Source organism: Schistocerca gregaria, chromosome 2 (genome assembly GCF_023897955.1).
Source record: "Schistocerca gregaria isolate iqSchGreg1 chromosome 2, iqSchGreg1.2, whole genome shotgun sequence".
In the NCBI taxonomy this organism is placed as follows: domain Eukaryota; kingdom Metazoa; phylum Arthropoda; class Insecta; order Orthoptera; family Acrididae; genus Schistocerca; species Schistocerca gregaria.
Window position 1 is genome coordinate 781,339,612 of NC_064921.1, and position 12,844 is coordinate 781,352,455.

The window sequence follows — 12,844 nt, forward strand, 5'->3', positions numbered from 1 at the left end:
ATTAAGACGACAGCGCTTCTCTCGACTCCAAGATGTTAACGATATATTTATTTATGACTTAGAGAAAATTTTTAGTTGCTGTAATGAATAGCAGATGGCTATAGATGTGGAAAAAACGTAAGTTAATGCGGATGAGTAGAGAGAACAAACCTGTACTGTTCAGTTACAGTATTGCTATCGTCCTGCTCCACACAATCCGGTCGTTTAAATATCTGGTCGTAGCAGAAAGATGTGAAACAAAAAGAGCACGTGAGAACTTAGGTAGGGAAGGTGAATGGTAGACTTCAGTTTATTGGGAAAATTTTAGGAAAGTGTTTCACCTGTAGAGGAGACAGCTTATAGGACACTGGTGCGACCTATTCTCGAGTACTGCTCTAGTGATTGGGATGCGTACAAGGTCGAACTGAAGGAAGATAACGAAACAGTTCAGAGGTGGGTTGCTAGATTTGTTACCGGTGGTTTCGAGCATCACGTAAGTGTTATGGAGAGGCTTTGGAAACTGAAACGGGAATACCTGGAGGGAAGGCGACATTCTTTTCAAGAAAAACTTCTGAGAAAATTTAGAGAATCGCCATTTGAAGCAGACTGCCGAACGATTCTACTGCCGCCAACATACATTGCGGATAAGGACCACGTAGATAAGATTCGAGAAATTAGGGCTCATACAGAGGCATAAAGACAGTGGTTTCTCCCTCGCTCTGTATACGACTGGAACAGGGAAGGAAATGACTAGTGGTACAGGGCTCCGTCCGCCACAGAGTATAGATCTATATGTAGATTCCATTTACTGGTAATTTGAGGAAGAGAATAATGACAGGTTCGATTAAGAACAGAGACTGCTAGCGAATCGCCAACTGTACGGTTTATTGCCGAAGTTATTACTCATTTCAAACACTTTTAAAGACACTGGGTTTTAGCTGTATTCCGCATACCACTATACAACATTGATCGTTTGACCCTGGAACTTTAACGTGAACAGAACGCGGCGCGAATGACTACACCGGATGCAAACTCGCAAGTGCGTCTGAGCAATGCCGGCACGCAAGTGTCTGAGCTCCACGGTCCATTTAGCACTGCACTAATTCGACCGCCACACTAAGCACCAGCGCCAAGCACACAGAATCACTACTACTGACAGCAGCAAGCAGCGATTGTTCTGGAATACAGGACTCGGCTAAAGCAGCTGCGGTTCCAGTAACGAATTATACTCTCCGCAATGATGCAGATGGATAGCTTTAAAGGCGAATATCACAAAGAATGATAAATAAATCACTTATATCCCAAGGGCCTACAATTTATCATGGAATACGAACCACACGTCGTAGTTTTCTGGTGAATCTTCACACCGTTGAAGGATGAAGGCCAAGTTAACGGCAGATTGAAAACATTTGCGCGGTTCGACCGGGATTCGATCCAGGGTCCTCTGTTTCCAGACACACGCCTTACCAGTAGACCACAAGGCCCGACGTTTCCAGAAATAAACACTCGGTTTACAGACGCTACTGCCGGCCGAAGTGGCCGAGCGTCTCTAGGCGCTACAGTCTAGAACCGCGCGACCGCGACCGCTACGGTCGCAGGTTCGAATCCTGCCTCGGGCATGGATGTGTGTGATGTCTTTAGGTTAGTTAGGTTTAAGTAGTTCTAAGTTCTAGGGGACTGATGACCTCAGATGTTAAGTCCCATAGTGCTCAGAGCCATTTGAACCATTTTGAACAGACGCTACATGTTAAACCACTTGAATATAACTGCTATGCATCCCACGCTGGAGTTTGATGGATCACTTTTAAAGTGATCCAATCCTAACTTCGAGGATCACTTGTCGTTGCCATGATTCCAGCTACTAGCAGCATTTCACAAAGAAGTTAAAGTTCATGCTGAAACCTAACGGTGCGCTTGAAACTTGTATGATGCTTCACAGGTTGAGTTTGAATATTCAAATGATTTCTAGCCATTTTTCAGGTAATCCCACGTGTTAAGGCAAACTGACTCAAAATACTCAGTGACAACAATTAAACTTCAGCAAGGGCAAGGAAAGTTTTGTTCATGTGTTCCTGAAGGATAAAAATCAGATAACATTAGCAAAGGAGATAGGCAAAGTTAATACATTATGGCTATAAGGAGTTTTATCTTGAAGATAAATACTTGTGCAATACGTATGTAGGCTACAGGCCATCTTCAAGATCTGAACTAGCAATGAAATCTGATTTTATGCCTCCGAAAGTGTTAACCTCTGAGTTCTAATCATTTACGACGACCTTAGTCAGAGAGAGAACTTCCAGCGGAACTGCATTCCTTAACAAACTGCCACAGAAACAGTTAACGGAAATCTGAAATGTTACATAAAATAAGGGACTAATACGTGGCGCTACGAAGCTAGTGCATTGCTGGTCTAAACAGAGAAGTTAAATATGAAAAGCCAAGTGATTCCACGAACAAAGGGAGTTTCAAGAGACGAATTTGGATACGTAAAATCAATCTAATGGTCACAACTTGAGATACATAATTAGTGGCTTTAAACAGGCGACCAACAGAAATCTTAGCTGTTAGACAAAGGGGCGTAATCTATCAAGTCTTTATAAAAACTAAACTCCGTCCGAACATGCCTTGGAAGGCCCAACAGTAACGACCGGCCGCCGTGTCATCCTCAGCCTAAAGGCGTCACTGGATGCGTATATGGAGGGGCGTGTGGTCAGTACACCGCTCTCCCGGCCGTATGTCAGTTTCCGAGACCGGAGTCGCTACTTTTCAGTCAAGTAGCTCCTCAGTTTGCCTCACAAGGGCCGAGTGCACCCCGCTTGCCAACAGCGCTCGGCCGACCGGAGGGTCACCCATCAAAGTGCTAGCTCAGCCCGACAGCGCTGAACTTCGGTGATCTGACGGAAACCGGTGTTACCACTGCGGCAAGGCTGTTGGCATCAAGTCTTTATAATTTTCATGAAATAATCATAACAAGACGATAGATTTGTATTTGGAGGGTTCCGCATTTAAAAAAAAAAAAAAAACTGTTGGTAGGGTATTCACGAACAGAAGACTTTCACCCTCAAGATGATTATCTTGACAAAGCAGTTCGCTCACATATAACTGAAAAAGGGACTAAACGTCACGAATGCTCACGGAGGAATGAAGCGACGTGAACAGGAGATGCTCAATTGATCGTAAGGGAAAACTCAGTTCTATTTAATCTGACAAAGCACATCCCACAAGTGTTTACCCGGGTAACTATGACTCGCCAAACAAACTGGATCTGCATGAATGTAGTCGAATATGCGCGAAAAGCATTGTTCAACCTAAGAGCACGTTGAGATCTCGCCTAACAAGGCTGATGCGGCGTGATGAAAACCGCAGTTGGCGTCCACCAGATAGGTCCAGACAGAACGAAATTCAGCTTTAGAGTGAAGCTTCTGGCTGACCGTGCAACCACACAACCGAAAATCAGCGATCCTTTGCCCTACTGACTGACTCTGGCCGAAGTCCCTGACCTGCTCAAGATACGTCACACACACGTCATCCAGAGATGAGAAAGGCGGTCAGAGCAGAGAGATGAAGATTCTGTCTCTTTGGACCAGAGTAAGGCAGCCTGTCTAGGAGTACGTGTCTCTTTGGAAAACAGAAGGGTGACAAGGTACGTACTTATGGAAAAAGGTAAAGAGTCTATGCGAATAGCAGAAGCGTTTCATTGTAAATAAGTAGCATCTGAATAATCCTGCAGTGGATCGAATGCTGTCTAATTGGAAAGCAAAACCTTCTACAACAACATAAAGTGACTGCTTGCTATTTCTATAAAGAGAACTCACCACTTTACCACATCTACATACATACACCGCCAGCCACTGGACGGTGCATAGTGGAGGATACTGCGTAGCATTACTAGCCGTTCCCTCACCCGCTCCACTCCGATGGCGCGCGGGAAAAACGACTGTTTATATGCCTCCGTATGAGCGCCAATTTTTCGTATCTCATTTTCGTGGTCTTTACGTTGGCTGTAGAGTCGTTCTGCAGGTTCTCCATTTCTCAGTTTTTTTCTTCGAAAATAATGTCACCTTCCTTTCAAGGATTCCCATCTGAGGTACCGAAACATCTCCACAAAACCTGAGTGTTGTTCGAACCTACCGGTAACAAATCTAGCAGTCCGCCTCTGAACTGCTTCGATGTCTTTCTTTAATGGGATGTGGTACGGGTGCCGAACACTTCAGCAGCACTGAAGATAAGGTGGCACGAGCGTCCGATATACGCTCTCCTGTAAACATGGACGACACTTTCCTGAAATTTTCCCAATAACCGAAGTCGATGCTTAGCCTCCCCTACTTTAGTTCTGACGTGCTCGTTCCATCTGATATCGGTTTCCAACGAAACGCCGAAACATATAAACGACGTGACTGTGTTTAGCAGCACACTACTAATACTGTATCCCAACACTACGGCTTTGGTTTTGCCCACTCATCCGCCTTAACTTACATTTATCTACACTTATCTACACAACCAGCTGGAAATTTTGTCTCAGTCGCTTGTATCTTCCTACAGTCCCCTATCTCATGCATATTCCCGTACATCACAGCATCATCAGCAAACAACCGCAGATAGCTCCCCGTACTGTCCGCCAGTTCATGTATGAATGTAGATGATAATAGCGATCCTATCACGCTTCCCTGGGGCCCTCCTGACAATACCCCTGTCTCTGGTGAAGAGTCGCTGTCGAGGACAACATACTGGGTTCTATTACTTTAAGGAGTCTTAAAGCCACTCACATACCTGGCAATCTAAACCGTATTCTCGGACCTACGTTAAGTCTGTAGAGGGGTACCGTGTCAAATGCTTTCCGAAAATCCAGGAATGTGGAATTTGCCTGTTCCCTTCATTCGTAGTTCGCAATATGTCGTGTGGAAAAGGGTGAGCTGAATTTCACACGAGCGATGCTTTCTAAAACACCACTAACTCGTGGACATAAGTTTCTCGACGTGAAAGAAATTTATTTTTTTCGAGCTGAGAATATGTTCAAAGTATTCTGCAGCAATCTGATGTTAGGGATACTGGTCCGTAATTTCGCAGGTCCGTTCATTTACCCTTCTTATGTACAGGAATAACTGCGCTTTCGTCCAGTCGGAACTTTCCCGAGGGGGGGGGGGGGGGGGGGAGGAGGAGGAGAGTGATCAGCTATAAAGGCAAGCTGAGTAAAGGAACAGTGCCGTTGAGTACTCTCTGTAAAAACCGATCTGGGATTCCACCCGAACTTGACGACTTACTTGTTTTCAATTCTTTCTGTTGTTTCTCTACTCCAGGTATGTTGACTACTTTGTCATCGATATGGGACTTCGCGGTGGTCAAACGACGGTATTTTTGAATGATTCTCCTGCGTGAATGATTTGTTATAAGCAGAATTGAAACCATCGGCTTTCGTTTCGCGATCTTGAACTGCTGGTGTTTCGTCGCAGCGTTCAACGACCGGAATGGATAACATACATTTGTATTATATCTCCCACAGGTCCGATTTCAAGAGGATCAATCGTTGCGATGCGCCGTATTGTATGTTCGCCCCCACTGCTCTTTCTGACCTAGGAGGCGGCTTCCTCTACCATAACATTGTAGCCTTACACAAAACACCCTCCGTAACACATCTAAAGATGTCCTGCACAGGACAGACGTAGATGTACTACTGTGTACATGGTCACAACCTGCAATATTCCGTGTGATTAAAATTAGTCTCTGGCACCAGTAACGATTTCTGTCTCGACTCCGACACTCCCATTAAAACCCGATATTGGCACAATAGCACGGGAGAACGCTGCCTGAAATTTGTCCTGCCATGAGACTGTAAGGTGGGGAATTGCTACAAAATCCGTTTATAAACATATTTTGAGAAATGAGGTGAACGAAACACTACCTCCTTTAAATGGAATTGAAAACGAAATAAACTGGTGATTTATTACAAAAGTTCGTCTTCGTGCACGAAAAATCAGCAGATTGACAATACGAATGTAGCAAAATAGGAAAGTAATCAGCGTAGATAGGATTTGCAGGGAAGGATGATTGATTTACGCTGCGGATACCTTCAGTGCCGTGAATAAAACCCACGAATCTAAATGAGCTGTCCAGTGGATGCTAATCCAAACTAAAATGAAGAACAACCTATCTTCGTGAATGGAATCCAACGACACATTGATAAACTCCCATTTAACGACGCAGTGCTGGACAATATGCTCACCGATCTCTGGTCGTCCCTCCCCATCCGCTCAGCTATCGAGCACGTGAAGTCGTCGCCTCTAAGACAACCGATCCCAGAGTGTTTGCGATCCTGCATCCCTGCACCCAACCCCCCCCCCTTTCTTTATATCTACCATTTGCGTCGGCATGGCAGCGAACACCAATTAGGCAAAACATTATTTACTTACGTCCAATTGAGTTAGTAATTTCCCTCTACCGAATGTATCAACTAGCGGGTCAATCAGTGCACACTCTTCTCTCAAAGTTTGTTGCGTAAATTCCTGTCTGAGGTCAAAAGGTAATCTCAATAAAATTCTTCTGGGCTGTTGACCCCATTGTCAATATATGAAATTGTCCGACTTTTCGGAGCAATAACAAAATAAAAAAGGCGTTCTAGGCTGAGCGAGAAATGCGGTCGACAAGCTAAACACAGCAGGAGCGTACCACATCTGTTGTGAATGTGGACTGGTGTGTGTAGGCGCGACGGGGCGGCCGATGAGCGCAGTAGTTAGAGAGCGCGAAACATACATCCGTCTGGGACAACGCACCAGGTCAGTGGTAGCGGAACACCAACAATATTTCGTGAAGCCCGTATACTAAGCGAAACAGCCACTTAGATTGAGGAGGAAGAGTAGAGACGCGATAGAATTAGCCAAGCGACCCGCCAATATGAACAGAGAGGACAGTAGTGGGTTCTGGCCGCCAGCAGTGACAGCGCTACAGGAAGGCGTCGCACGAAAAGACGGGCGCGCGGGAGACCGCGGTGGTCGTACGTGCGCGCGCGCGCGCGCGCGCGCGCGCGCGCGCGCGTGCGCACACACACACACACACACACACACACACACACACACACACACACGCTCTACACAGAGCGCGGGCATGCCGCAGCCCGCACCTCTGCAGCACGTAAGCAACGTTACGTCACAGCTACCGCCCGTCTTTGATTCGCCTGTTTCAACCAGTGGCAAGAAATGATGTAAACACGAATGAAGCGCGTCTTTATTTACCAGTGACAAACAGTAATGTAAAGGCCAATAAGGAACACCTAACAGCCCTCTTCCTGTCCTCAAGTACCCAATCAAATTACCTAAACAGCTTCACCCACGCTGTTATACAGGGTGCTCCATTGATAATGACCGGGCCAAATATCTCACGAAATAAGCGTCAAACGAAAAAACTACAAGAACGAAACTCGTCTAGTTTGAAGGGGGAAACCAATGGCGCTGTGGTTGGCCCACTAGATGACCTTGCCATACGTCAAATGGATATCGACTGCGCTTTTTTTACATACGAACCACCATTTTTTATTATATATTCGTGTAGTACGTAAAGAAATATTAATGTTTTAGTTGGACCACTTCTTTCGCTTTGTGATACATGGCGCTGTAATAGTCACAAACATGTATGTACGTGGTATCACGTAACATTCCGCCAGGGTGCGGACGGTATTTGCTTCGTGATACATTACCCGTATAACGATGCCAAGTACGTATTTTAGCTGTCTTCGCGGCTAATCCGCACATCAGTAGCAGACAAACTGCGCGAGAATCGGGAATCTCAAAAACGTCGGTGTTGAGGATGCTACATCAACTTCGATTGCACCCGTACCATATTTCTATGCACCAGGAATCGCATGGCGACGACTCTGAACGTAGTGTACAGTTCTGCCACTGGTCTCGAGGGAAATTACAGTACGACGACAGATTTTTTGCTTGCGTTCTATTTAGCGACGAAGCGTAATTCACCAACACCAGTAACGTAAACCGGCATAATATGCACTACTGGGGAACGGAAAATCCACGTTGGCTGGGACAAGTGGAACATCAGCGACCTTGGCGGGTTAATGTATGGTGCGGCATTATGGGAGGAAGGATAATTGGCCGCCATTTTATCGATGGCAGTCCAAATGGTGCAATGTATGCTGATTTTCTACGTAGTGTTCTACCGATGTTACCACAAGATGTTTCACTTCATGACAGAATGGCGATGTACTTCCAAGATGATGGATGTCCGGCACATAGTCCGCTTGCGGTTGAAGCAGTATTGAATAGCATATTTCATGACGGATGGATTGGTCGTCGAAGCAGCATACCATGTCCCGCACGTTCACCGGATCTGACGTCCCCCGGATTTCTTTCTGTGGGGGAAAGTTGCAGGATATTTGTTATCGTGATCCACCGACAACGCCTGACAACATGCGTCAGCGCATGTGCGAACATTACAGAAGGCGAACTACTCGCTGTTGAGAGGAATGTCGTTACACGCATTCCCACATGCATTGAGGTTGACGGACATCATTTTGAGCATTTATTGCATTAATATGGTATTTACAGGTGCACCGCACTTTTCTTTCTCGACCGAAAACAATGCTAAGAATGCGAAACGTCAAGTATGTATTAATTAATGTCTCCTGAGAGAGTGAGCGAGCCAAGTTTCCGTCACTTCCGACAGTGTAGCTGCAGGACAGTTTCAAAATGGCGTCTGTGGGTGATATACGTTACAATCAACGTGCCGTCAATGAATTTCGCGAGGCAGAGAAAGAAACTGTGGGGAATATTCACAAACGCTTGTGCGAAGTCTCTGGAGGATCTGCTGTAGCCAAAAGTACAGTTAGTATCCGGGCACGGAGGGTGAGGTCATCAGAAGGCGGTTCGGTGTAGCTACACGATTTGCAGTGATTGGGGAGACCATCCACGGCTGTCACACTGTCACACCTGATCTATGCCCCTCGGACCTCCACTTGTTTGCGCCATTCGTGGAAGACAAGCTGAGGACGACGAGGGGGTGATTCACCAAGTGAAGAACTGGCTCCGCCACCGGGAAAATGACTGCTACCGACAGAGCAGACACGCCCTTGTTTCGCGCTGGAGGAAGGCTATAGAACAGGATGCAGATTACGTGGAAAAATATAATGTGTAGATAAAACACCACTGTGTCTGTAATTCTCTTTACAATCAGTAAAGAATTGTTAATCAATAAAATGGGATACATTACTTTCTGGGCATCCCTTGTATGTTGACAATGAGGTCAACAGCCCAGAAGAATTTTATTGACACTGACAACGGCTGCGGAAGCCTATGCTTACATGAACAGTAGTTGTTAATACAATTCCAAATTTCCAATACGCCAAGCGATCGGGACGCGAGCTCCACCAGGTCCCATTCCAAAAGCGCAGTCTTGCCCTCCACCAGATGCCATCAGGCGGTGCGCCAGCCTTTAAGGATCACACTCGCCCCAGCTGGGCACCGGACAGTATCGTACGCAACAACCCCAAAAGTCCCGTCCTTTGAGTGCCAGTCACGCAAAGGCCCACTCAAGTGTGTTTGCCACCCTCGCAAGCGAGTGGCGTGCGGACTGCCCTGTAACTGCCAGTACTGTATGCATTGGCTGTTCCCAAACTCCTGGAGAAACGAACTCGCAAGGTTCTCTCGAATGCCCTAGCCGCAGCGGCATAAGCTCAGAAAGGCTGCCCATAACCATTTACCGTACGAGGGTCGGTCAAAAAGTAATACCACCCATTTTTTTTCTACTTAAAAAAATTAAGTTACGTGAAAAATTTGAATTTGGCGCCATTCCTCAAACCTTCTTCTGCAATCCACTGCAATAGTAACTTTCTGTGTCAACAGGTGGCAGCACAGCAGAAGTTTGTAAGATGGCCGACATCGATGTTCGTTTGAGACAGCGTTGTGTGATTGAATTCTTGAATGCAGAAGGTGAAACGCCCATACGCATTCATGAAAGACTGAAGAAGGTGTATGGTGTTGTGACAGTGGATGTCAGCACTGTTAGACGATGGGTTCGTAGTTGTAAGGAAGCTGAAGGGCAAACACCGTTGACTGACGAAAAGCGGAGCGGCAGGCCGGTGAGTGCAGTGACTCCACTCAACATTCAGCAAGTTGATGACATCATTCGTGGTGACCGTCGGGTGACTGCAGATGAAGTGTGTCGCATTATTTCTCTTAGTAAAGGCAGTGTGATCACGATCATTAAACAATTGGGGTACTCAAAAGTTTGTGCACGGTGGGTTCCAAGAATGTTAACCGATCAGAATAAAGAGGCAAGGAAAACAATAGCCTCCCAACACTTGCAGCGCTTCCGTTTGGAGGGAGATGAGTTTCTGAAAAAAATTGTGACTGGGGACGAAACATGGGTGCATTTTTTTGAACCCGAATCAAAGAGGCAGTCAATGGAGTGGCGTCACACAAGCTCGCCGAGGAAGAAAAAATTCAAAACTGTGCGATCGGCAGGGAAAGTTATGGCAACAGTTTTCTGGGATACAGAGGGTGTGATTCTGGTTGATTTTTTGGAGCAGGGATGCACAATAAATTCTGTTCAATACGTCACAACCCTCAAAAAACTTAAAGCACGTCTTCAGCGAGTTCGCCCAACAAAATCAATGGCAGATGTTCTTCTTTTGTATGGCAATGCAAGACCATACACCAGTCGTCACACCTCTGACGAGATTGTCAAAATTGGATGGGAAGTTTTGCCTCATCCCCCATACAGCTCTGACCTGGCACCATCAGACTTCCATCTGTTCGGGCCACTAAAAGAAGCTCATCGTGGGATTCATTTTGAAGATGAGGAGGCCGTCAAAACATCCGTGCGTCAATGGCTTAGGAAGCAGAGCTGTGATTTTTACCGTGCTGGGATACATGCCCTTGTTCAAAGATGGACCAAAACTGTAGAGATGGGCGGAGATTACATTGAAAAATGACAAAATGATCCTCAATGTTGTGGTTTTCAACCTATGTAATTGCATTTAAATTTCCTGACAATTAAACGTAGAAAAAAATAGGAGGCATTACTTTTTGACTGACCCTCGTATTTTACAGACTATTAGACACACTTCTTTTTCTTTTTTGAAAAATTGTCTCCAAAATTCAGGTGCACCTTACAGTAGAAACTACATAAATGCCGACGGTTCGATTTTAAATTCCCGCCAGCCTTAAGAACGGCCATATGTTCGATCGCGGGTAACCTCTCTCTATCGGGCAACAATGGATTCAACTGGCAGCAGCAGTGCACTCATCCGACTAACATCAACTGCGTGGATTCAGAAGCTCGCTAATACTGCTTCCCTCCCGCCCCGTAACTAGCAAACCAAAATACTGCCTACCCTGCCTGTGAAGCATCATTGCAATCTACAGTGCTAGAGAAATTGAATTGAAAGTGATCTGAGTTATCAGTAACAGTAAAATATTTTTGTTAGTAGCTAGTTTCATAATGGAAAAAGTACTCCTACAATGTAGGCTGTGCATTGAAGGTAATAGCGCAAGCAGAACAACGTGGAAACCGAGCAGCTGAGCTACATTTCGGCCCTTCAACAGAAAAAACCATTCGCGATTACCCAGCGGTGCCGCGCTGGTTAGCACACTGGATTCACATTCGGGAGGACAACTTTTCAAACTCGCGTCCGGCTATCCCGATTTAGGTTTTCCGTGAGTCCCTAGATCGCTTCACGCAAATGCGGGGGAGGTTCCTTTAAAAGGGCAGGGACGACTTCCTTCCCCAGCTTTCCCTAAACCGATGACACCGATGATCTCACTGTTTCGTCCCCTACCCCGAATCAACCAAGCATTTGCGATTGGAAGACTAATAAAGAAGGGGATGCGGAAGATAAAATGTGCAAATAGAAGACTGAATGCAAAATGGCCAAAACTTGAAGGTATGATATTGAGTGATTTTAATGGTCAGTTCAGTTATATAAACTAAGATTTTTGTAGTGCGTCTTTGCAGTCAAATAATAAAAATGATAAAAATATTACTTAAAAAATACTTAAAAATTAAGGTCCGTCTTGTAGTCCATAGCGTCTTATAATTGTAAGTAGCCTGTTTGTATGTTAGCAGCGCTATAGACTGTGTTAATATTGTTGACGTCACTATGCGCCCTCGGCAAGATTGGACGGATTAGCAGTAAGCGAGTGGATACGGAAGTGTATGGGCACGTTTTTCTTGGTGGAGACTCTGTGTGGATGGGACGCGCAATGTAAATTCAGATGAAATTTCTTATAAGGAAAGGTATGATAATGGATGTATGGTTGATAATGTTTGGGGAATGGAATTATTTACAGCTACATGATTTTTGGAACTGGATGTCATATGAATCAGGTAAAATTTTTTAAATACATAGTTTGCTCTACAACAAAATTCTTCTTTCGCTAACCATATGTCTCCTAGTAGTATATAGTAGTTAGAATCCTTTTATTTAGCTGGGTAATTTTGGTACTTGATGTAATTGCTGTAGCTCGTGTTACGAAGATTTTCTGTGAGGTAAGTGACTTAGAAAAAAGAATGGGGGTTTCCACTATTGGGATTCGTGATTGAAATGAGTTTAGGCAATTAACAGACCTGGAGGTAGTTTCATATTTCTTTAATTTCATATTTGTTTGATTTGCATTATTGTTAGGATTTCTTGCAATTCAGGGCTATCCATTTGTGTTAATTATTGGAAGTCATGTCATCAATGTGTAGCAGTCAGATTGCGTTGGGCTTGTATCTGTCAATCGCTTGCGCCTTTGTCCCGCATTTTGCGCGGGGTTGGCGTGGTTAAATCGTATTTGGCATGTTAATGTGAAGGGGTGGCCGGATCCCCTTCCTGCCGCCACCCAGTGCCCCCTGGGACGGAATCATTGTACCCCATCTG

The 12,844-nt window shown here is 45.3% G+C and overlaps 1 protein-coding gene and 1 pseudogene across 1 annotated transcript in view; one reads left to right on the forward strand and one right to left on the reverse strand.

Annotated features, from left to right (window-relative positions):
* Positions 1-12,844, forward strand: part of LOC126335977 (uncharacterized) — a 478,518-nt gene that overhangs the window by 182,190 nt on the left and 283,484 nt on the right. The gene's annotated exons all lie outside the window — the stretch shown is intronic.
* On the reverse strand, positions 2,797-2,914 carry LOC126337213 (5S ribosomal RNA; annotated as a pseudogene).